Source organism: Stenella coeruleoalba (assembly GCF_951394435.1).
Source record: "Stenella coeruleoalba genome assembly, chromosome: 6".
Lineage (NCBI taxonomy): Eukaryota > Metazoa > Chordata > Mammalia > Artiodactyla > Delphinidae > Stenella > Stenella coeruleoalba.
The window spans coordinates 40,318,871-40,346,834 of NC_137151.1; the positions used below are offsets into that span (position 1 = coordinate 40,318,871).

Consider the following 27,964-nt stretch of genomic DNA (forward strand, 5'->3'; position numbering starts at 1 on the left):
ACTGAGTTCACAGACACCCCAAAACACACCACTGGATGCAGCCCTGCCCACTAGAAAGACAAGATCCAGCCTCATCCACCAGAACACAGGCACTAGACTAGTTCCCTCCACCAGGAAGCCTACAAAACCCATGAGCCAACCTTAGCCGCTGGGGGCAGACACCAAAAACAATGGGAACTATGAACCTGAAACCTGCAAAAAGGAGACCCCAAACACAGTAAGTGAAGCAAAATGAGAAGACAGAGAAACACACAGCAGATGAAGGAGCAAGATAAAAACCCACCAGACCTAACAAGTGAAGAGGAAATAGGCAGCCTACCTGAAAAAGAATTCAGAATAATGACAGTAAAGATGATCCAAAATCTTGGAAATAGAGAAAATACAAGATAGGTTTAACAAGGACCTAGAAGAACTAAAGAGCAAACGATGAACAGCACAATAAATGAAATTAAAAATTCTCTAGAAGGAATCAATAGCAGAATAACTGAACCAGAAAAACGGATAAGTGACCTGGAAGATAAAATAGTGGAAATAACTACTGCAGAGCAGAATAAAGAAAAAGAATGAAAAGAATTGAGGAGAGTCTCAGAGACCTCTGGGACAACGGTAAACTCACCAACATTCGAATTATAGGGGTCCCAGAAGAACAAGAGAAAAAGCAAGGGTTTGAGAAAACATTTGAAGAGATTATAGTTGAAAATTTCCTTAATGTGGGAAAGGAAATAGTTAATCAAGTTTAGGAAGTGCAGAGAGCCCCATACAGGATAAACCCAAGGAGAAACGCCAAGCCACATATTAATCAAACTATCAAAAACTGAATACAAAGAAAAAAATATTAAAAGCAGCAAGGGGAAAGCAACAAACAACCTACAAGGGAATCCCCATAAGGTTAACAGCTGATCTTTCAGCAGAAACTCTGAAAGCCAGAAGGGAGTGGCAGGACATATTTAAAGTGATGAAAGGGAAAAACCTACAACCAAGATTACTCTACCTAGCAAGGATCTCATTCAGATTCGACAGAGAAATTAAAACCTTGGCAAGCAAAAGTTAAGAGAATTCAGCACCACCAAACCAGCCTTACAATAAATGCTAAAGGAACTTCTCTAGGCAGGAAACACAAGAGAAGGAAAAGACCTACAATAACAAACCCAAAACAATTAAGAAAATGGTGGTAGGAACATACATATCAATAACTACCTTAAATGTAAATGGATTAAATGCTCCCACCAAGACAGAGACTGGCTGAATGGATACAAAAAACAAGACCCCTATATATGCTGTCTACAAGACACCCACTTCAGACCTAGAGACACATACAGACTGAAAGTGAGTGGATGGGAAAAAATATTCCATGGAAATGGAAATCAAAAGAAAGCTGGAGTAGCAGTTTTCATATCAGACAAAATAGACTTTAAAATAAAGACTATTACAAGAGACAGAGAAGAACACTACATAATGATAAAGGGATCAATCCAAGAAGAAGATGTAACTATTGTAAATATTTGTGCACCCAACATAGGGGCACCTCAACACATAAGGCAAAAACCAACAGCCATAAAAGGGGAAATCGACAATAACACAACCTTAGGGGCTGTAACATCCCACTCTCACCAATTGACAGATCATCCAAAATGAAAATAAATAAGAAAACACAAGCTTTAAATGATACATTAAACAAGATGGACTTAATTGATATTTGTAGTACATTCCATCCAAAAACAACAGAATACACTTTCTTCTCAAGTGCTCATGGAACATTCTCCAGGATAGATCATATCTTGGGTCACAAATCAAGCCTTGGTAAATTTAAGAAAACTGAAATCATATCAGGTATCTTTTCCGACCGCAATGCTATGAGACTAGATATCAATTACAGGAAAAAATATCTAAAAAAATACAAACACATGGAGGCTAAACAAAACATTACTTAACCAAGAGAACACTGAAGAAAACAAAGAGGAAATCAAAAAATACCTAGGAACAAATGACAATGAAAACACAAAGACCCAAAACCTAGGGGATGCAGCAAAAGCAGTTCTAACAGGGGTGTTTAAAGCAATACAATCCTACCTCAAGAAGCAAGATAATAACTTGTTTATAATAATTAATATGAAACTGCTGTAAAACAAATAAAATTTAATTTAAAAAAATAAGAAACATCTCAAACAACCTAATCTTAAACCTAAAGCAATTACAGAAAGAACAAAAATAGCCCAAAGTTAGCAGAAGAAATCATAAAGATCAGATCAGAAATAAATGAAAAAGAAATGAAGGAAACAACAGCAAAGATCAATAAAACTAAAAGCTGGTTCTTTGAGAAGGTAAACAAAATTGATAAACCATTAGCCAGACTCATCAAGAAAAAAAGGGAGAAGACTCAAGTCAACAGAATTAGAAATGAAAAAGGATAAGTAACAACTGACACTGCAGAAATACAAAGGATCATAAGAGATTACTACAAGCAACTATATGCCAGTAAAATGGACAACCTGGAAGAAATGGACAAGTTCTTAGAAAAGCACAACGTTCTGAGACTGAACCAGAAAGAAATAGAAAATATAAACACACCAATCACAAGCACTGAAACTGAGACTGTATTTAAAATTTTCCAACAAAAAAAAGCCCAGGACCAGATGGCTTCACAGCTGAATTCTATCAAACACTTAGAGGAGAGCTAACACCTATCCTTCTCAAACTCTTCCAAAATATAGCAGAGGGAGGAACACTCCCAAACTCATTCTAAAAGGCCACCATCACCCTGATATCAAAACCAGACAAATATGTCACAAAGAATGAAAACTACAGGCCAATATCACTAATGAACATAGATGCAAAAATCCTCAACAAAATACTAGCAAACAGAATCCAACAGCACATTAAGAGGATCATACACCATGATCAAGTGGGGTTTATCCCAGGGATGCAAGGATTCTTCAATATACGCAAATCAATGTGATAAACCATATTAACATATTGATGGATAAAAACCATATGATCATCTCAATAGATGCAGAAAAAGCTTTTACAAAATTCAACACCCATTTATGATAAAAACCCTCCAGAAAGTAGGCATAGAGGGAACTTATGTCAACATAATAAAGGCCATATATGACAACCACACAGCCAACATCGTTCTCAATGGTGAAAAACTGAAACCATTTCCACTAAGATCAGGAACAAGACAAGATGCCTACTCTCACCACTATTATTCAACGTAGTTTAAGGAAGTTTTAGCCACAGCATTCAGACAAAAAAGAAATAAAAGGAATCCAAATTGGAAGAGAAGAAGTAAAGCTGCCACTGTTTGCAGACGACATGATACTGTACATAGAGAATCCTAAAGACTCTACCAGGAATCTACTAGAGCTAATCAATGAATTTGGTAAAGTAGCAGGATATAAAATTAATGCACAGAAATCTCTTGCATTCCTATACACTAATGATGAAAAATCTGAAAGAGAAATTAAGGAAACAGTCCCATTTACCACTGTAACAAATAGAATAAAATACCTAGGAATAAACCTACCTAAGGAGACAAAAGACCTGTATGCAGAAAGCTATAAGACACTGATGAAGGAATTTAAATATGATATAAACAGATGGAGAGATATACCATGTTCTTGGATTGGAAGAATCAACACTGTGAAAATGACTATACTACCCAAAGCAATCTACAGATTCAGTGCAATCCCTATCAAACTACCAATGGCATTTTTCACAGAACTATAACAAAAAATTTCACAATTTGTATGGAATCACAAAAGACCCTGAACAGCCAAAGCAATCTTGAGAAAGAAATTCAGAGCTGGAGGAATCAGGCTCCCAGACTTCTGACTATACTACAAAGCTACAGTAATCAAGACACTGTGGTACTATCACAAAGACAGAAATGTAGATCTATGGAACAGGATAGAAAGCCCAGAGTTAAACCCACACACATATGGTCACCTTATTTTTGATAAAGGAGGCAAGAATATACAGTGGAGAAAAGACAGCCTCTTCAATAAGTGGTGCTGGGAAAACTGGACAGTTACATGTAAAAGAATGAAATTAACACCATACACAAAAATAAACTCAAAATGGATTAAAGACCTAAATGTAAGGCCAGACACTATAAAACTCTTAGAGGAAAACATAGGCAGAACACTCTGACATAAATCACAGCAAGATCCTTTTTGACCCACCTCCTAGAGAAATGGAAATAAAAACAAATGGAACCTAATGAAACTTCAAAGCTTTTGCACAGCAAAGGAAACCATAAACAAGACGAAAAGACAACACTCAGAATGGGACAAAATATTTGCAAATGAAGCAACTGACAAAGGATTAATCTCCAAAATTTACAAGCAGCTCATGCAGCTCAGTATCAAAAAAGCAAACAACCCAATCCAAAAATGGGCAAAAGACCTAAACAGACATTTCTCCAAAGAAGATATACAGATGGCCAACAAATACATAAAAAGATGCTCAACATCACTAGTTATTAGAGAAATGCAAATCAAAATTACAATGAGATATCAAACTCACACCAGTCAGAATGGCCATCATCAAAAAATCTACAAACAATAAGTGCTGGAGAGGGTGTGGAGAAAAGGTAACCCTCTTGCACTCTTGGTGGGAATGTTAATTGATACAGTCACTATGGAGAACAGTATGGAGGTTCCTTAAAAAACTAAAAATAGAACTACCCTATGACCCAGCAATCCCACTTCAGGTCATATACCCTGAGGAAATCATAATTCAAAGAGTCATATACCACAATGTTCAGTGCAGCACTATTTACAATAGCCAGGATATGGAAGCAACCTAAGTGCCCATCGACAAATGAATGGATAAAGAAGATGTGGCACATGTACAAAATGGAATATTACTCAGCCACCAAAAGAAACGAAATTGAGTGATTTGTAGTGAGGTGGATGGACCTAGAGTCTGTCAAACAGAGTGAAGTCAGAAAGTGAAAAATAAATACTGTACGCTAATACATATATTTGGAATCTAAAAATAAAAAAAGTTATGAAGAACCTAGGGGCAGGATGGGAATAAAGATCCAGACATAGAGAGTGGACTTGAGGACAAGGGGAGGGGGAAGGGTAAGCTGGGGCGAAGTGAGAGAGTGGCATGAATTTATATATACTACCATACCTAAAATAGATAGCTAGTGGGAAGCAGCAGCATAGCACAGGGAGATCAGCTCGGTGCTTTGTGACCCCCTAGAGGGATGGTATAGGGAGGGTGGGAGGGAGATCCAAGAGGGAAGAGATATGTGGACATATGTATATGTATATATATAGCTGATTCACTTTGTTACAAAGCAGAAACTAACACACCATTGTAAAGCAATTACACTCCAATAAAGATGTTAAAAAAAGTACAGCTTGTTCGTGCACTGAAACAAAAAGTGACCTAGAGTCTGTCATACAGAGTGAATTAAGTCAGAAAGAGAAAAACAAATATCGTATATTAACACATGCATGTGCAATCTAGAGGAATGGTACAGATGAACCTATTTGCAGGGCAGGAACAGAGATGCAGATGTAGAGAACGGACATGTGGACATGGGTGGGGGGGAAGGGGGTGGGATGAATTGGGAGATTAGGACTGACATACATACACCATCATGTGTGAAATAGATAGCTAGACGGAACCTGCTGTATAGCACAGGGAGCTCAGCTCGGTTCTCTCTAATGACCTAGATGGGTGGGATGGGGGGGCATTGGGAGGGAGGTTCAAAGGGAGGGGATATATATATACATAAAGTTGATTCACTTTGTTGCACAACAGAAAACACACTACATTGTAACGTAACTATACACCAATTTAAAAAAAAAAGAAAGAAAGAAAGAAAAAAGGAATCTCTTGCCTTGGAATCTTTGGCACTTAGTTCTCAACTGAAATTAGGTGTGAAGTTTCTCAACTGTGTCCCAGTGGGTCATCTCTTGCTGTCATAGATTCACATGTCAGACTCTGCTTTAAACTATGACTGGGACTATCTAGAACACTACAGTCTCATATTTCTCAACATTATCCCTGTCCAAATGTATTCCATATTGGACTCTTAAAAGGTATTACAATTAGACTAAAGCTAACGTGTAACATTATCATGTGCTGTGGTTAGTTCAGCCTTTATTCCCAGTAATGTTTGAGACCTCTTCATCTGAGAAGATGAATTGTTAGACTCTTTTCTACTAATTTTGTGCAGACTAGTGCCATATAGAAATACGCGGGATTTAATAGGACTATAGATCAATTAGCGAGGTAAGAATTTTTTTTTTTTTTAGTGAGGTAAGAATTTTGAAGAAACATCTAGTTCTTGAATTAAAATAATCCTTCAGAGGTAATGATTTTATTGATAATTGCTACTGAGAAAAACCGAGTATAAGATAATCAAACTACTGTAAACAGGAGGAAAAAGTTTTCAGGTTCACCAGAAGCTGATCATGAGTTGAGGATATATGTGCAAGTATTTGAGGAAGACCTCTCTTGGGAGACTAGTAAGGAAGTGAAAGAGGCTGACTGGGGAAGGGAAGCAGGCCAAGCAAGACTGGCTCTCAGGCAAAGCCCTGCAGAGGGTGATGTCAGCCTGATTGCACTGAGGAACTCGGAAATATGTTAAGCCTCAAGTGAGCCCTATTCAAGGCAAGATGGCTAGGGATTACTCATACCTGTCAGTGGTTAAATATGCAGAGGAGGGGGAAGCTGAATGTGGGTGCAAGGAGAAAGGACAATAAGGCACTTCCGGTGTAATATAATTAAAAACTAATTCACATCGATACATTGTGTTCTTCTAGGATTCTTTCTGATACAAACCTGACCTTAAGCCATCATTCTGAGTTGGTGAAAACAAAGACTTAATTTTGTATTCCTAGAATCTAGTATATTACCTGGCATAAAATAGGCAATATATACGATAGGTAGTATTACATATAGTATATACATACATGTACTTAAGTGAATGTTATTAAATATTCAAGTCCTTTCTTATCCCACCCAACAAATCCTTTTTTCATAAACAAAATTCTATTTATTCAGTAAATAATCATTGAGAATCTCCTATATCTCTTGTGTCCCAGGCACTGGGATACATCTTGGAATTGTAGCACTGAACCAGACAGATCCATGGAGGCAGACACTGTAACACTCATTCTTTGCAGAGGGGCAGATATTAAAAATTATACTGATAAACAGCTAATGAAATCTAGTTGTGATTAAATGCTAAAAAAATAAAAGCAGAGGGTGACAACATATAATGAACTAGAACCTAATCTTATCTGGAAGGTGACAGAGGGCTTTCAGAAAACATTAAGATTGTCATCAACTCTCAATTTTCAAGACTCCATGTATTTCAGTGTCTGAGGCAGCTTCTACTATGTAAATCTGGGTAGCAGTAAATAAGGTTTCTTTGAGGGAAGAAAAGAGACCAGCTTCGGCTGAAAGAAAAATTCCACTCCCCATCACAGTAGCCACTCAGGAAGATTTCTGACAGTGATAGAGCTTAAAGGTACCAAGGGTTTGTGGACACACAAAGGGAAGGGAAGGGAGGTCATCATGAGATGCATGGAGGTGCTAGGGTTGACATGTCACCAGTTCCATGATGTTATTTCTAGTCCACCGAGCTCGTTCCCGAAACAGAGTTTACAAAATCAAATGGAAAAACATCCTTTGTGCTTGAAGGACTGAAATAATAATGCCTGGGTCTCATGAAAAGTATTCTGTGCCTAGATTTAGGTAATTTGGTTTGTAAAACCATCTAGAGTTAAATATATCAATTCTATTTTTTCGGAATCCCAGAGGCCAGCAGAGTACTCTCTTGAGAAAGCTTAGCAAGTGTATTAACTAGGGGAACATGCATAAAAATAGGACACATGACGACTGAAATGAAAGTAGGCTGAACCACAAAGACTTTTTCAGCCCTTTGCTTCTACGATATTATTAAAGAATTACAAAATAAGGCATAGCTGATGGGGGTGAATAGGATTGATAAATAATATAGCTGGAGATACAACAATGGAAGAAGTTGTGTATATCAAGAAGGATTCCTGAGTCAAATTCCCTTTCTCACCTGAGTTGAGAAGAGTCCTAATATGCCACTCTACTGCAAACCTGGTTTTGCAGTGTTATCGTAAAAGTCTCATTTTGGGTATCGTGAACTGACTTTTTCCTACCCTAAAAACAATCTTGCACATTCCTGTAAGTTAAATTTCCTTCAAACATGGGTGATGGTAGAGTAAGTTTGACCTGGAAGTCTTCTGACTTCAAGATTAGTATTCTCTTCACTTTACCAGGCTTCTTCCATAAAAGAAATCAGAAATATTTTAAACCAACTTTCCCTTATAAACAAAGCCTCTTCCACAACCCTGAAGGTAGTTTTTCTACTGTCTACTTAAGTACTTCCAGCTATGAGGGTTTTACTACTAAAAAAGCTTACTGCAATGTTGAACATATCTAATTGTGAGAAAGATCTGTTCTAAAATGAATTTCACCTTCCCTCAGCTTTCAGCTGTGCTCTAAACTAGGTATCTCAATTCTGTTCCTTATTCTGCAAGAAAACCCTTCAGATGTTTGAGTAGACCTATCACATCTCCCCCTCCATTTCCTTTTCACCAGGGAAAACATTCCTAGTTCCTTCAACTCTTAAATCTGTAACATATTTCAATATGTCAAGGTTTCTCTTAAAATGTGGTTCCCAAAATGGAATACAGTAATCTGAACACTGAAAAAATGGCAAGCTGGTAAAACAATGTAAGCATATGTAACATATGCCTCATTATTTGGGACCATGTTTTTCGTACATAATAGTTTGTCATATGAACTTCTGTAATTGTTCAATTGACATTTTGAACTTTCACATTTCTCTTTGTTAAGTAGTATCTTGCTGATTCTAACATAGTGCCTTACATTCCTTAGATCACTTCAATCTTGATTCCATCATCTACATAAGTCAACCTATGCAATTCTCTGAGATCTGCAAATTTAGGAATTGCACCTCTAATAATGCTCCTGATAAAAATGTTAAACAGGATACATCCGTTAGCAGAACCATCAGTCAGTCCACTAGACACATCTCATTCAGGTTAATATCTGAACCATCCTGTGTTTAAGTCCCGTCCTCTCTATTGTTAGTAATACATCCAAGTCTCCTAGCACCCCATTGCCCAGTCATATTTCACAGTGTTACCCACAGATAGGGGAAATGTCTTATGTTTTCCTGAAATAAAAACAAAGATGTTTTAAAATGACAACCCAGCACTTCCCTCATGTAGAGAGAGGAGTTGACTTTTTCTTTATAAATTTATGTTGATCTCTACTTAATCATTTTAAGGCTTGCCCATTGACGGCTATAAATTTTCTGAATCTGCACCTATTATATATGTTACTTTACTCAGAGCAACATTTACCCATCTCCTGTCTTTTGAGGATCAATTTATTCTCCACAGTTTTACAAAGATAATTGCAGTGATTCTAAGACTACATTAAATACTATTAATAGAAATTATTTTGATAACACAATAAACATTCTCATAAAGCTATCCCTTCACACTTGAGACATACAGTATAATAATAATAATATTTAACATTTATTAACTCCTAAACTGTGTTAATTGCTTTACATGCACGATTTCATTTAATCTGCAGAACAACCCTGTGGGGCAATTTTGCTCTTTTTATCTTGTTTTCAAATGAGTAATATGAGGCCTCTCAAAGTGAGGAATTTCTTAAAGGGCACACATATAATAATGGTATAGTAGGAAACTGAATCCAGAGTTTTCTGAAACCGAAGTCCTTAACCACTAAACTGTACTGGGCAGATTTCCAGAAAATAATTTGCTTTATCAAAGGAAACACATATTCAACATTTCGATAGATATTAGAAATCACCCTCCTGAAAGCATGGAACCATTTATAAACACACCAGTAATGTATGTTAGTGCCCTCAACAACAGAATACTGTTAACATTTTATATTTGTTGTATCTTTCTTGTTTTGATTTGTATTTTCACTCACTTGTGAATTTGAGCATGCATTTAAAAGTGATTTGGTACCTTTTTATTTTTCTGTTAATTGCTTTTCTTATCTTTGCCCTTTTACTATTTTTCTTATTCAGATTTGTGTTCTTATTGATTTGTGGAAACTCTTCATATATTAGCACAATGCCTACTATAGGCACTGCAAATATTTCCTTTATTATGTTTTAAGCATCATGCACAGTAAAATGCTTATTGAAAATTTTCTGAAAGCACATTTGTGGCTTTGATGCTTGCTTTAAGGAGATTTTTATCCACGAAGTTATAAAAAAAAAGTCATAGATTGTTCCTGATGTTATACCTTTAATCCAACATTTATAGACTTTTAATTCAATCTTTATGGAGGGTATAGAACATAGTATTAAGAAGCCATGGTCATAACTTGTACCAGTATGTTCTTAGGTCAGTCTCCCAAAGCAACAGAAATAAAAACAAAAATAAACAAATGGGGCGTAATCAAACTTACAAGCTTTTGCATAGCAAAGGAAGCCATAAACAAAACAAAAAAGACAACATACAGAATGGGAGAAAATACTTGCAAATGATGCAACTGGAAAGGCTTAATTTCTAAAATGTACAAACAGCTCATACAACTCAACAACAAAAAAAACCCAATCAAAAAATGGTCAGAAGACCTAAGAGACTTCTAAGGAAGGAATATGGATGGCCAATAGGCACATGAAAAGATGCTCAACATTGCTAACATTAGAGAAATGCAAATCAAAACTACAATAAGGTACCACCTCATACAGGTCAGAATGACCATCATTTAAAAGTCTACAAATAACAAATGCTGGAGAGCGTGTGGAGAAAAGGGAACCCTCCTACACTGTTGGTGGGAATGTAACTTGGTGCAGCCACTGTGGAAAACAGTATGGAGGTTCCTCTGAAAACTAAAAATAGAGCTACCATAGGATCCAGCAATACCACTCATGGGCATATATCCAAACAAAACTATAATTCAAGAAGATACATGCACCCCAATGTTCATAGCAGCACTGTTCACAATAGCCAAGACATGGAAACAACCTAAATGCCCATCAACAGATGAATGGATAAAGAAGATGTGGTACATATATACAATGGGATACTACTTAGCCATAAAAAAGAACAAAATAATGCCATTTGCAGCAAAATGGATGCAACTAGAGATTATCATACTAAGTGAAGTAAGCCAGAAAGAGAAAGACAATACCATATGGTATCACTTACATGTGGAATCTGAAATATGACACAAATGAACCTACCTATGAAACAGAAACATGGACATAGAGAATAGACTGGTGGTTGCCAAGGGGGAGGGCGGTGGGAAAGTGATGGATTGGGAGTTTGGGATTAGCAGATGCAAACTGGTATATATAGAATGGATAAGCAATAAAGTCCTACTGTATAGCACAGAGAACTATAAACCATAATGGAAAATATGAAAAATAGTGTATATATATGTATAACTGAATCACCTTGCTGTACAGCAGTAATTAACACAACATTGTGATGCAACTGTACTTCAATAAAAAATAAATATATAAAAATGAAAAAATAGTCATGTTCAGGTTCCAGAGCCCTTGAGTTCAAATCATAATGAGTTGGATTAACTTGGGCAAGCTACTGAACCTGTTAGTGTCTCAGTTCTTCGTGTTTAATATGGGGCTAATAATGGTATATATCTTATAGGGATCTGTTCAAATATTATACGAGTTAATACACATGATGTGCTTAAAAATGCCTGATGTGGATAAAATACTCAAATATTAGCTTTCACCTATTTTAAGTTCAACAGATATATATACATATTTGTCTTAGCAGAAGTTAGAGATCTATTTTTTCCAAAATGGGGAAGCAATGGCCATTACACTTTTTTTTTTTTTTTTTTTTGGTATGCGTGCCTCCACTGCTGTGGCCTCTCCCGTTGCAGAGCACAGGCTCTGGACGCACAGGCTCAGCGGCCATGTCTCACGGGCCCAGCCGCGCCGCAGCATGTGGGATCTTCACAGACCGGGGCACGAACCCGTGTCCCCTGCATCGGCAGGCGGACTCTCAACCGCTGCGCCACCAGGGAAGCCCTACACTTTTTGAAAATTAAATTTTGCATCATTTCCTCACTGATTCACTTAAATTGTACACTCAGATTCCATTTGTATATTGATCTGTTCTCCAACATTTGTTAATATTTATGCGCTGATACTTTCAATGTTTTATTATTGTTCTACACATGAAGAAATAGACTTGGAGAGGTGATGTAAAGAGATAAAATTACACAGTCATACATGATCTGAAATATACACCTACATCCTGCCAAAATGCCTGGATTCATAGAAGTGGTCTTACTTCTTCAAAGAATACGGACATGAAACATGAGCTTTCTGCCATACAACCCTGCCTTTTGTTATGAAATGCTTATGAACATATTATAGTTCATATTTTGTTATGTATATCCTTTTTAAACATTCTTTTCTGTGATATAATATTATTCATTTTTTAAGACTGTCGTCCAACTACTTTGAGGTACACAGAGGCCAGGGCCATGTCTCATTCATGTCTGTAACCCTGGTGCCTAGGAGTTCCCAGCATGTAGCCAAAAATCAATACATGTTTACTGAATTGAATAGAAATTATTTTTAAAATAATGCAATGATATACTGCACCACTGTTCAAAATCCCACAGTGTCTTGTGGTTACTCAAATTCCAAACCCTTGTCCTCATTTTTAGATACCTCAGAGAGAGGCTCCATACAAATAATGTCTCCCACTAAAACCCAAAATAGTCCTTTACTCCAGGCAGCTGGTCCATCTCACTATCTCAGAATACCTACGTTGGTTTCTACTTCCTCCCCATCTTTTACAGCTTTTATCATTAAAAGCTTCTTCACGAAGTTCTCCTTGACTATTTGGGAGCACATTGATTTCTCTTTCTTCCTGAGCCAGCAGTTAGAATTATTTAATGTTAGAGGTAAAAATGATCTTAGACTTGATCTAGGTTAAAGCCTTCATTTAATAATGGGGAAATGAATTGCTAGCGAGGTTATGAAAGCTTCCCTCCAAGTACTCTTAATGACCATGGCTCACATATTACTTTTCAATTTTGTATTTCTCTAATTTCGTACCAATCCGGTTAAAAGCTCCTCTAGAGCTAGAACTAGCAGTAGATTCAGCAATTCATTGAACAAATATTAAGTGCCAACTATGCGCCAAGCAATATTCTAGAATTTAGCAGTGTGAAACTACTACAGATATCTGACTTTTATATAACCATAGCCTACGGATAAAGCTGACTTTAACAACTACAAAAAATAACTGTAATCACTGGGTAATTAAAATTATGAAGGAAAACTAACACCATGAAATAGACACTAGAATATTTCATCTAGGCTGGAGGGCAAGGAATAATTTTTCAAAGTGACATTTCACCTGAAATCTGAAGAATGAGTACAAGTTAGGCAGGCAAAGTGGGAGAAGATTTCTTCATGCATAAAATTGAGAGTTCAAACAAATTTGCTCCTGAAACTAGTTTGCAATTTGACAGAAGAGAGAAACATGAAGAGATGCTTGACATCATTAATCATCAGGGAAATAAAAATCCAAACCATAATGAGATACCACCTCCTACCTGTCAGAATGGCTATCATCAAAAAGACAAAATAATAAGTATTGGTGAGAATGTAGAGAAAAGGGAACCCTCGTGCACTGTTGGTGGGAACATAGATTGGTACAGCTGCTGTGGAAAACAATGTGGAATTTTCTCAAAAATAAAAAAAAATAGAACCACCATATGATCCAGCAATTGCATTACTGAGAGTTTCAGAAGAAAAAAACCCACTAATTTGAAAATATATATGCACCCCACTATTATAGCAGTATTATTTATAATAGTCAAGATATGGAAGCAACTTCAGTGTTCATGAATGGATAAATGGATAAAGAAATGTGGCATATGAATGTATTCATTCATAAAAAGAATGAAATTTTGTCCATTTGCTACAACATGGATAGACTTGGAGGGTATAATGCTTAGTGAAATAAGTCAGACAGAGAAAGACAAATACTGTTGTTTTCACTTATATGTGGACTCTAAGAAAATAAAACAAAGGAATTATAATAAAATAGAAACAGACTTGCATTTATAGAAAACAAACTAATGGTTACCGGAGGGAGAGGGGTTCAGGGAGGAGTGAAATAGGTGAAGAGGATTAAGAGGTACAAACTACTAGGTATAAAATAAATAAGTTACAAGGGTTTCATAAACAGCACAGGAAATATAGTCAATATTTTATAATAACTTTGTATGGAGTATAATCTATAAAAATATTGAATTACTAGGTTGTACACCTGAAACTAACATAATATTGTAAGTCAATTATACTTCAATTTATAAAAAGAAACCCAGTATGATTAGAGCAACAGAGTGAGGGGAAACTGAGGATGAAAATGACAGGAAAGCTAGGTTGAGTACTATGTACACTGTCTATCAGTGAAGTCTCTCACTGAGGACTGAGAATCTTGCTGGATAATCAGTCCTTTAGAAAGTTATTACAGGGAAGTTATGCCATTATTTTTACATTTAAGAAAAGCCTGCTATGAATTTTATGTTAACAAAAAAAGGTGGGTAACATAAGCAAAATGAAAGTGGGAGACCTCCTCAAGCCCTGGGGAGAGAGAAAAGTAGCTTGGATAAGGTGAGAGCTGTAGAGATGGGGGGTGGTCTGGGTGAAGAGAAGAGGTTTGAGTTGGTAGAATACACAGGACTTCCTGTTTATAGAGACAAGGAGGTATTATAATTTCTTGTTTTCTGGTATTACCATCTGCGTGAAGTCTGTGATGCAACCAAGGAACAGGGATGATCAAAATTTCAGACTCAAGCCTATTAAGTTTGAGAGGCCTGTGAGCCATCCAAGTGAATACATTATGTAGGAGATTGGTGGTGTAGTTCCAGAGATATAAACTTGAGGATTGTTAGCATAATGATCAACGTAAATCTATAGGACTGAGTAAGATCACCAGGGAGAGAATATCAGGAATAATACCAATAAATTCAAACATTTTGAGGTCAAGTAGAGGTAGAAAAAACTGGCAAAAGAGTCTGACAAATAACGGCCATAGTGGAAGGTGAAAAACTAATATACGACAGTGTCATGAAAGTGGAGAACAAATAGTATACCTGACATAAAGGTGAGATTCAGAAAATATTCTTAAGATAAATGAATGAAACTACTTATCTGTATTGAATGCTCCCAACCAGTCAATGAAGATGGGAGCTGAGAAGTAGCCATCGAATTTAACAATATGAAAAATCAATGATGACTCTGCAAGAGTGGTTTTGATAATGGGATTTGGGGAAATGGGTGGGAAAGGATATCACATTAAAGCAGGCTGAAGAGTTAGGGGGCTCCAGCTCATAGGCCTAACCAAGATTAGCATCCAGAATATATACATAATATCTACATATTAAGAGAAGAGCAGACAGACCTAACTGAATTGAAAAATGAGAATAAGAACAGTTCACAAAACAGAAACCTTAATGGCTAAAACATGAAAAGGTGTTCAACTAATAATCGGGAAAATGTGAACGTGAAATGCCACGATAGGCAGCCTCTAAGATGACCTTCGATGACATTTGTTGCCTCCTGGTGTTCACGCCCTTGTATAATCCCCTTCCCTTAAGTGTGAGCTGGACCTAGTGACTTGCTACTAATTAGCAAAACATGACAAAAGTGATGAGATGTCTCATTCTGAGATAAAGTTACCAAAAGACTGCCTTCCCTCATGCTTACGTTCTCTAAATCTCTTCCTTGCTTTGAGTGAAACTAGTTTCCATACTGTCAGCTGCCCTATACAAAGGCACACGTGGCAAAGAACTGAGGGAGGTCTCTATCCAATAGCCAATGAGGATCACTGTGTCTGATCCTCAGTATAACAGCATAGAAAGAACTATCCCCTGCTAACAGCCATAAGGTTACAAAGTCAATCTTCCCCAATGAAGCCTTTATATAAAAACACAGCCCCAGCTAATACTTAATTGCCACCTGTGAAAGAATTTGAGGCAGAGATACCCAGACAAGGCTGCATTCATTACTCACAAAAACTATAAGATAAATATTTCCTGTTTTAAGCTATTACATTTTGGGGCAATTTGCCATGCGCTAATAAACAACAAAGGCAAGGACCATTTTGTACCCTTCAGTAAGCAACAAGTCTAAAAGTTTGATTAAAACAAGAGTTGATAAGAATGTGGAGAAAAAGGGAACATCCATGTACTGCTGATGCGAGTATAAATTGGTTCAATTGCATTGAAAACAATTTGACTACCCCTAGTAAATTGAAGACACTGTATCCTTGGCCATCAATTTCCCTTCTAATGAAACAATTTCATGCAAGCAAAGAAATATAGATAAGCATGATTATCGTATGAGTGTCTTACATGATTATGTAAAAACTGGACAACCTCAATGTTCATCAGTATGATAATTGGTAAATAAATTTTGCTATATTCATGTTGTGGAACACTATATTAAAGATAACATAAATGAACTAGACCTCTACATGTTAAAGTACAAAAGTATATTAATACTTGGATGATTTATGTAGATATAAAATATATAAATACCATGTATAATTTAAGGAAAAGTATAAATATTATAATGTATAGAAATTAAAGTGGAAATGGTACATACCTACCTCAATATAATAGTCAACCTTTGGAAAAAAGGAGTGGGAATTAAATGAGGGGTGATTTAATTGTATCCATAATATACTATTTCCTTGAAAAAAGATCCAAAGCAAATATAGCAAAAAAAAAAAAAAAAAAAACCCCAAACTGAAAAAAACTACATTAATTAAATCTGGGGGTAGGTGGTCTATGGCTATGGGTTATATTGTTCTGTTTTTCATGTTGTTTGAAATATTTCACAATATTTTAAACTTTAGGAATGGTGAATGTGACTCAGGTAGAGACCATGCTCATAGCAAACACTTTAAGAAGCTTGATTATGAAAGTGATGGAACATTACAGGTAGCTGAAGAACTTGTGAGGGCAAGAAAGAAATTGCTTATTATTTTTTAGATGGAAGAAACTAGAATACGTGTAGATGATAATGGGAGTGACTTGTCCTGAGATAGACATTGAAAGTCCAGTACATAAAGAGGATAAAGAAGAGAGCAAAGTAAAGTCTCTGAGAACATAGGAAGGACTCAATGCAAAATTAGTCATTGATATTTCTCCCATTGTAATGTAAGATAGGATGAAGATGAGTACACATTCAGGAAAATGATTTTCATGTTAAGACGATGATTAATTGGAAATATGAGGCACATGCATAAAAATAGAGGGATAAGAAGTGACAGTTTGCAATTTGAGGATGGGAGAAAAGCTAAGAAACACTATTTGCAGAGAATGAGTCTGCGAACTCAAAGAAAAGTTGCAAGATTTCTGGGTAGTGTTAAGGATTCAACTGAATCTACGGTGTTATCAACTCACCTAATTGTTCATGAAAGAAATGTCTGTAGTAGTAACTAATAAATATTCAATAAATTAAAACTGTAATCTTGTTGCTTGGGAAGATTGGGATGGTGTTTTTGTTTAATGTACTTTTTATTCAAGTATTTAAATACCAAGCTTAACTGTAAGAATATGATGCACTGCATTTTGCCACAAACCCAAAGTCACCTAAGGCAAGGGTAAACTTTCATAATCTTAATATCATTGTTTAAATTTGTGATTTTCTTGGTAAAGTAAAAAAGTGCTAAATCAACAGGTCTCAGAGTTTAATACAGTCTTGAGACCTGGCTAACAAATCAACCCTAGAGTTTTCTAGATCATGTAGAAGAAAAAACTAGAATAATTTATAATTTTACATTTAATATTTCCTTAATTCTATTCTACTACTATATGTATGTTTTATTAGAGCATTAAGATATATATGTGACATTTGGATTTCCTGAAGGTAAGATTTAGAAATAAAATCATCTAAGACAGCAAGTAGAGCATCAGAACAAAGTTGATTTTATTCTTAATTTGATTGAGGATGTAAAGTGTGGCAGAAAGAATACTCAATTGAGTCATTAAGCTCATATTCCAATCCTGGCACTATCTTGGGCAAGTCCCCGAATTCCTCTGGATTTCCTTGTCTACAGAAGTAGAGGGTTAAATTAAATGATCTTCCAAATCCTACCATTTTTAAGCTTCCTACTCTTCTTCAGTTCAACAGAATTTGGGAAAGAAGAGTCCTAATAAAGTCATAGATATTTCCAATTTTCAACTATATAATGAGAAATGTCCTCAGCACAGTCAGGCTGTGTGGAGGATTAACAACATCTCTTTGACATCACTGTCTTTGTGCTCTGGATGTCTGCTCTGTAACCTAGTTACTTCTTTTCAGGTTTAGAGGCAGCAAAAATTCAAAAGCAAAAGTAGATAGAGGTAAAAATCAGAGTGAAGTAAAGGGGATAAAAGTATGTGTGTATTCAAGTTCATGTCTTGACTGCAATGGGTGCTCCTTCAGCTTTGGGGATATAATTTCCTGAAAAGACGTAGATGGCAATGAACTAGAATGGAGAAAGACTGGGTTGAGATGAGAGCTAAAAAGCAATAGTAATCTGTAATCTTCTTAGCCCCAGTTTTATCAACTAGCATTGCTTATAAGCACTATTAATCTGTTATAAAAACAGTGTTAGAAAAATCAGAGATGAGAATTTCAGGAAAATCAAAAGTAGATGGCAAAGAAGGATTCTAGAGAGCACTAAGCAATGGGCCTTATAATTACCCTGTTGATGTGTAATAGTAACAACTGACCTGACATTTAGAAAATAAGTATGAGAAAATAACTTAATATTCCATGGATATAGTAGTTCTATTTTGGTAAAGGTCTGGTAATTTTCCCTTTCACAAACGATCTCTCTGTTGAACAAATGCCAAACTTCCCTTCCATCTTCACATAACCAGGCTCAATGCCAAAGTCAGAGAAAGACTGATTAGGAAGCTTTTCAAGTACATGTGTCCTTTCAAAATGATAAGCATAACTGAATACAACTTGTCTTGTGATTTGGGGGATTGGGAGCATTTTCTTACATAACTTACTTGATTGGAAAATATATTTAATGGGACATGTAACAGAAGGACTGCTTATCTGTGCCTTAGGACAATGTTAAACTGTTTTAAATATGAAGTCACATGAGAGTTTTTTTTTTTAATATGGAAATCTCTTCTCATTTAAGATATGAGAATAATGATCAACTTGATTTTACAGTGCCTTCTTTTTTTGTTTTTTTAGCAATCAGATCCAGTGTTTTCGTGCATATTATCTACTTAGAATTATGTCTTGTGTACATGTGGATAGGAAGCTTTGCTTGTCTTTTCACTCTGCATATGGGATATGGAAACAAACCCAAGAATACCAGCAGATGGTAGAGGCTGGAAAGACAGGGAAAGTTTTTTCCCTTGGAGCATCCAAAAGGAACTAGCTCTGCTGACACCTGGAGTTTAGCTTCCAGCAACAGGGAATTAATAAAGAATCCCACTTCCAGGTTTTTTTGTACCTGGAAGTGGGGTTCTGCTGTAATAAATACCTAAACTGTGGAGGTAGCTTTAGAAATGGGTAATGGACAGAGTCTGGAAGAATTCTGAGGAACATGATAGAATAAGCCTTGATTTCCTTGAACAGACGGTTAGTAGAAATAGGAACGTTAAAGGAGCTGCAGATGTGGGCTCAGAAGGAAGTGAGAAGCATGGTAGAGAAAACTTACATTATCTTAGCAAATGCCTAAACTGTCTGAAATAAACAGTTGGTAGAAATACGGATGTTAAGTGTGTTTCTGGTGAGACCTCAGAAGGAAATGATAAACACATTATTGAAACTGGAAGAAAGGAGATCCTTGCTATATCATGGAAGGAAGCTGAGCTGTACTGTTTCCTACAGTTATATGGAAATAGAACTTATAAGCAATGAATGATTATTTAGCTGAAGAGATTTTCAAGCAAAATATTAAAGGTGTGCCTGGTTTCTTCTTTCTGCTTATAGTAAAATGTAAAAAAAAAAAAAAAAAAAGACAAATTGAGAAAAGAACTGTTCAGGAAAATGGAACTACTTCTTGATGATTTAGAAAATTATCAGCTTATCCTGATTTCAAAGGATGCGAAATTAGGAGATTCACTGTCAGTAAAGTATGCTCTAGAATAGAAAGCCAAGGGTGTGACTCAACAATCCTTTGCTAGTGCCTTGAAAGGATAAAAATTGCAGAGCATTCAATCACATACAGGATGCTTTGAAGAGATTAGCCAAGTAGCTCAGCCATCTCAGAAGAAGCCAGGAAAAGAGATGGGATCATTTTTAAAAGATCTGTGGAGGAAACTCTTGTGTAATGGAGTGAATCCCTGTGACGTACGTGGGAGACCCACAAGCTTCTTGAGGATGTTATATCAGCAGAAGTGCTACCAGCATAAACTAAAAGGGACAAGGCAGCGCACATGAAAGAAGGCTGTTAGACTCCCAAAACTATAAAGGCAGGAAAAAGGTTGATAGAACTACTCGGCTACAAACATATACTACCCTTTCAAGAAAAAGGAAGAATGAGTCAGAGCAGAGCTGTGGGTCCAGATGGTGGAGGCAAAAGCCACAGAGTATTATTCCCCAGTCTTGAAACCTAATGGGGATTGCTTACTTGCATTTCTAAATCTGCTTAGGACCAGTGAGCTATTTTTCCCCCGTTCATTTTCTCTCCTTTTTAATAGCAATGTCTACAACTTGTATCTTATTTCCATGACACAACTGTATTTATGGAGCAGATAACTTGTTTTATAGTTTCACAGGTCCACTGATGGAGAGGAATTTTGCCCTAGGATGAATCATATAGAGGCTCAATTACACTTGAGTTAGGTGATTTAGATGGTGATGTTTTGGTCTTTTGAATTGATGATATTTAGATGAGAATTTGGACTTTGTGCTGATGCTGTAATGGGTTGAGATTTTTGGAAATGTTGGGATGGGTTGAATGTACTTTGCATGTGGATGGATATGAATCTCTAGGGGCCAGAGGGCAGATTTTGGCAGGCTGAATGATGTCTACTCCCTAAAGATGTCTGTATCTTCGTCTCTGAAACCTGTGAATATTACCTTAATGATAAAAGAGATTTTGCAGATGGGACTAAATTAAGGATTTTATGGTAGGGAGAATATTCTGGATTATGTGGGAGGGGCCCAATGTAATCACAAGGATCCTTGTAAGAGGGATGTAGAAGGTCAGATAAAGAAGGTGGCAATGTGCTGACAGAAGTAGAGATTACGGTGACGCAGTCATAAGCCAAGGACAGCTGGTAGACTCAAGAAGCTGGAAAACACAAGGAACAGATTCTTCCCTGAAGCTTCCAGAAGAAACCAGCTTGTTGACACCTTGATTTTTGCCCCCAGCCAATAGGAAACTATGCAGTATGTTTTTTCTTAGTCCATTAATTCAAAGATTATTTTCACTTATTTACAAATATGACATATAGCATACTCCAGTTAGATAGCGTTGTAAAATACTTAAGTACATATAATGTATTTATCCAAAAAAGCTCCGAGGTAAGCATCATACGTTTTCACATGGAAAAATAAACAGAGATTGATTTGGTTATATCTAGAATCAAGAAAGAGTCACGAGGATATTAAAAAAAAAATTCACATTAAATTTAAGACTCTCAGATGTCACCTAAGGGGTTTTTCGTTTTAATTATATATTTTTCTTAATAATCTCTTATAGAAGCAATGCCCTATGTCTGATTTTCAGAACCCAAAATATTTTAACTGCTATTTCAACATGTAATATAAATCTCAAAAATTCATACTTCATTTTAATTTATAGCATGAATATATGCCATATGTCATGCTGTAGTGTGAAAAGACAGGTGATATAAAGGGAGAAATAAAAGAATTGTTTGGACCAGTCCAGTGTTAATAATTATGATAATTTATATATGTTGTAGACTACTCCCATATCCCAGAAATTGCTGTGTGGTATATATATACATACCTTATTGCTAGTTCTAACAATGGCTAACACAAATATCATTATGATAGCTGATTTCCAGGGAATTTTAGTAATATTCTCATGGCCTTAGAGATGTCTATGATAGTTGTCAGCAATGGGCTGCTACTATTAAAGCTCACAGATTATTATGCCATCTTGTTTCCCTCTGAATTTGGAAAGGGCTTCTGCCATCATCTCAAAGAATTCATATTTTCCCAATATAGGTAAGAAGTGAAATTTTAAAAATATGAAAAACCCACACTCTACCTGTGATTAAATGCAATAATAACTTTACTTGTCCCAATGTTCATTTTGTTCTAATACATTATGAGCAAATGGGAAAAAAACCCCTCAAAACTCAGTCCTAAACTTTAGCACCATTTTGTTATAACCAGGGAAGTCATAGTTGGGACAACTACAGTCTGCCAAATTCAAGACTCTCTAGATAAAATTAATATGTTATCCACTGTCAATGAAAACCTAATATTACAATAATTACCCTATTAAATTTCATAACATATCTGTAAGCCAAACATCCTAATTTTAAAGATGAACGGTCCAAAATATTTAAGTAATTCCACTACATTCTTATTTAATTTACTACATAGTCATGCATTCATCTTATAGTTTGCACCAGAAAAAGTATGAAATTATTTTGCACTTTTACAACATCTTGATATTTCATAGCTGTTGGCCCTGGACCACATAAAATAAGGTGAATAAAAGGGTTTTTTTGTTTGTTTTTCTTTTGGTTTTGTTTTCTTTTGCTTTTTTAAGGTAGAGGAGTAAAGTGTCAGTAGATTGATGGCAAACCTCTCCTGTTCTACAGCTCCATTTAATCTTTTAAAATACAATTTCATATCTACCCTTGAGATATAGACCAAGAAATGTTTTCTTCCATGTAAAGCATTTCTCCAAATCTGCAGGCTACTAGAGAGTCTGAAATGATCAATTCTACCAATTAAACTTCAACATTAAGACCTCTGGTTTAGAACTGATCTGGCATATTTACAGCTTACGGTTCAGAGAGTTAAAGCATAGTCAGTAAATGATTCAGGAATTTAGACATTTTTAAAGAGAGGTTCTTGACTGCTGGGAACTCTGGACAAGTTCTCTATAGAAACATTGTGATGTACAATATAACTTAGGAATTCTACATTTTCTCCTGTCAATTTTCTTCCTAACAAATATTTTAATTCCAATTTATACATATACACATACATACACATATCTAGATGTTTTCATACATATAGTACATACACATAGGGAATGGTCTCCTTCATGTGTTTGTATTAACAATAATAGCTAATAGCTATTGAGCATGGAATATGTCCCAAACACTGGTCTAAGTACTCTATATTGACTTATACATTTAATCCTTACAGCAATAGGTATGTTCTATTAATATCTCTATTTTTATGTATTAGAAAAAAGCTGAGACACAGACACTAAGTCACTCTTCCAAAATCAAAATAAAATAAACAGTATTACAGGAATTTGAACCAAAGCAACCTGAAGATAGAAGTCATCATTTAATCTTCATGATAATCTCCACATACCTCATTTTATAATTAAAGAAACTAAGGCACAGAGAGTTGAAATAATTTATCGAGAGTCAAACAACTGGGAAGTAGTTCCGTGAGAATTTCAACCCATGTCATCTGATTCTAGAAACCACAGTCCTGTCCACTCAATATGTTGACACTTTGTTAGATATTTGCCTTTTTAGAACCACTGACTATGCAAAAGTCATTACACCTATGCATCAAAAAAATATTTCAATCAAGGGGCCACAGAAAGGAACATGGCTATCAAATGCCTCTCCTTTTACCAAGGATGGGTGGGTAATGATAAAATACTTATCTACTAAAGGTTAAGTTATTAATCTACCACCTTCCTCAGCCAAACCATTACCCAGTGCACATACAGCTCAAATCATACCTGGCCTGTTGATTATTTCCAAATCCTTCTCCCTTAACCATCAATTCTCAGAATAAAATTATAAAATCTACTGTAGATGCTATAAATTAAAGTGCTGTCTTACCCTCCTTGCAACCTAGCTCTTCCCTAAGGAATTTTCCATCTTAACCATAGGTGCTGCACAAACTAACTTCTGTTATCACTATATTTGCCTTGGTCTTTGAAGCTGTATTTGCATATACAGGTAAAATACATCATATGTGCTACTCAATGTTCTAGGCACTTTCTGTATATCATCACTATTCCTCACAACACAATCTAGCCAAGAAAGTATTCCCCTTTATACATAAGGAAAATTCTAAACAATAGGTAAGATAGCCAAGACAGACTAGCTAGTAAGTGGCATACCCAGGATTCAAATTCAGGTCAGTTGGCCTCAAAAGACTATCCTGTGTCCACTTAATCACATAGCTACACAAAAACACAAATACATTCCATTCTGCATATGTGGATGAGGCTGAAAACAATTTATTGTACCTCAAGCACAAACACATACATGATGTGTGCCCTTTGATGTGTATATATTACTTTTGGGATACATCACTATTGCTTTTATTGTGTTATATGTGTATAAGGAAATTTAGAGAAACAAACTTTAATGTGAAACAGCTCAAGATCTTTAAAAAACAAAGTTAAAATGAGATAATAGGTTATTTTCTTCAATTTTATTTTGCAAATGATTCTAATTAATGCTGGAAATGTAGTTTTTCATAAAACCTTAGAAAACTTCTTTGGATAAAATTTGTTTAATTTAGTACACCTTTAAATTTTAAGCCAGCAGTTTTTCCACCTCATAAATGTTTTAGTAACAGAATAAACACTAGTCAGCTGACTTATTTTTAAACCAGCTATAAAAATTTATTATGAAAATATCATCCCTGTCTCCAGTGTAAAAAGAGTGATTGAAATGTAAATTTCTATGATTTCTGATAGCTACGATAAAAATATGGACACATTAACAGCATTATCTACTCCTGTAAACACTTGGAAGACTAATTTTAAAAAGGCTACGAGTCTTTCATAAGGTAAACATAATAATGCAATAGGAAAAATGGAATTTCTGCCATTATTATTAAGCTATATCCTTTCCTACTTTATACATTTGTTTCATGCTTTTATGAGAATTGCTTTATCAGTGAATTTCAAAATATTTGCTTGAAGGCAAAAGTTTGAATTCCAAATGTGTTTTCAGTCCTTTTTTACCTTTCAAATATTTAGAACATAAACTAGGCTAAAATGATTATCTTGAATTTTACTGTGCTGTACAAGCATGCTGTCTCTTGGTATTCCAATTAATTATGTCCCTTTGAATGTTTTAGTCCATGCTGTGGTACAAGGGTCCCATATGTTCAAGCTAATTATATTTTTAGGAGGAAAAAATATGTTCAATCCAGAAAAATGATTACATCTATAAATTTATATATGTAATCAAAAGCCTAAATAAATTGGTCATGGGGATTCTACTTTTTTCCAACATTAGTTTGTATTTTCATTTTACAACCTGCTTTGTATGAAAGAGGATGAGGTAAAATCAGAGTCAACTGAAAAGAGATTAACAAAGATAGTAGTAGTATAGATTTGGGTAGCTGACATCAATAACTAGGGACTTTATCCTTATCTTTGCAAATCTCATAATTATATTTTAGTTTAAAACTGGCAGAACTCTAATTCTGATCCCAAAATCTGGTATAGTGTCTATGTCAAATTCTGATTAAAAATACTAAATTCTAGAGGAAAGTGTTAGCCATCAATCAATAAGAAACATTTCCTGGCAGTTGGATTCAGAGTTCACATGCATTCAGTTGGCTTCCATCATATAAAATTAAATGATGTATTCTTTACTTCCCTTTCTATTATAGTAAATTTTTCTGTGAGGTGCACCATCAGGACCACATGGGACATACAGAGGAAAAAAAGATATATTCTAAGAGTGCGTATAATTTAAGTTCTTAAGGGGAAAGCCAACAAGAATTTCTTGACATTCTGGCATTTCTAAGAATGCAATATTGGATAGACTTGAACTGATTTCTGAAATAAAAGATGAGAAAACCAATGGTTCAAGGAGGAGAGTAGTAATTGCTGAAAGGACCTCGTTACTGTTTACTTCAACTACTAGATTGCCAAGCAGGCATTTCTTAACCTGGTCCATTTATACTCAGATGGCTGCTGGAAAGTATCTGATGGCTAGGAATGATGCCTCTATTTGGGAGAAAAATACACCTCTATAATGAATATTCAGTGTAGGAACATAAGAGAACTTGAGATATTTTCTAGTTTCCCCTTGGTTCAGTCCCAGAATTTATGGCTCTGTGATTCAGTGGTTGTAGGCTGCAATGTTCCAGTGACCAGATGGAAGCAGAATCCCTTTTCTGCTCAAGTTAGAAGAAAAAGATAATCAACAAAGCAATCAGTCAACACACACATGTATGTGCTGCAAGGCATTTTGCTAGATACTTTGAGTTCTACCACAGAATCATAAGGCATGTCACAGGTCCTAAGGATCCTATACTTTTAGGAAGTCAAAGCACATGTAGGAGTCCATTAATTTCTGTACTGCATGATATTAACTCTAAATGCACCAGGGCACATTTAGGTATTTGACTTACTTGATTTCTTAACAGTATTTGAAAGTCTTAATTATTCTGTTCTGTGGAATGCCTGAATGTATGTTTTTGGTTGTTTCCACATTTTTGTTTTTGTTTTTAGGCAACCTGTACAAAATTGTCCACTCACATGGATTCTGTTTCTTTCCCAAACTCTTTCCTCGACATGAATGTCTTCCACACTCCAGAATCTATTATCCTTCTGCCCCTGGATCTACGTGAACGTCATATGGACAACTTGAATTCATCATTTCTAACATGGAAATCATGATCTTCTGCATAAGCCCACTCCCTGTCCAGTAGTTGATATCTCAGCAAACATTATGAACATTCACTCATTTTCCCAGTTGAAAATGCAGTGTCCCTGAGTCCTCATCCCTTCCTTCAGAAATCCTGGCAACCAGTATGTTGTCTGAATTCTCTATCTCCCTTTCAGATCCTTGGGGTTCAAGTCATCTTTCCTTGCTTAAATTAATGGAAATGCCATCTAACTAGCCCCTTAATGGTTTTTCTACAAAGCAATTAAGAGCCATTTTTCTAAAACATACATTTGATAAATTCACTCCCACTTAAATTCATTCAATGACATAAGCCTTTCAGAATAAAATGATCTATATCATGACTTGCATAGTTATCTATGATGTGTGCTCTTCATCTTTTCTTACCTCTGACTCTAAAATTAAAGTACACTAACATACTATGAATTCTCCGTGCTCTTACTCAACACAGCCTTTGCACAGAACTATTCCCTCTCCTTATATCTCTTTTCTCCTATTCTCTCTTCCATTTGACGAATTCCCATTCATCATTTTAGCACACCTTTGTTTGTGACTATTTCCTGGAAAAAGCCTTCTCCGGCCAGAGATTGGCTTCTATGTCCATCCTAAGTGTTCCCAGGGTAACCTGTTCTTACCTACTGTACTACTTTACTAAGTACACAGGATGGGTTACATAATTTGCCAGGGCCCAGTACAAAATGATAATGAGAGGCCCCTTGTTCAAAAGTTAAGAATTTCAAGAAGGTGAGAACAGAGCACTTAACCAAGTAAAGAGCTCTTCTAAGTATAGGGTAGTTTGTGACTGCACAGGTCATACATTCATAACATACCCTGAGAGTACACTTCATTGTCATTTACATGTCTCTAGTGCTCACTAGATCTTAAGCTCCTGGAAAGCAGAGTCAGGGACCTTGTCCTAATCCCCACTTTTCTTTAGCAATTAGCATTTTCCTTGTCCATAATAGCTGATCCAAAGATATCTGTTGATTCAATCTTCCATTCTGAGAAAGAAAGTCTCAATGTGGCCATCAGTTTTCTGCTAATACCTGTAAAACGAGAGGACTAGGCCAGATGCTGTCATTGGGCA

General features: G+C 35.8%; 1 protein-coding gene across 7 annotated transcripts in view; it reads right to left on the bottom strand.

Moving 5' to 3' along the window:
- The window catches only part of LRP1B (LDL receptor related protein 1B), a 1,831,517-nt gene that overhangs the window by 1,280,976 nt on the left and 522,577 nt on the right, over positions 1-27,964 (bottom strand). The gene's annotated exons all lie outside the window — the stretch shown is intronic.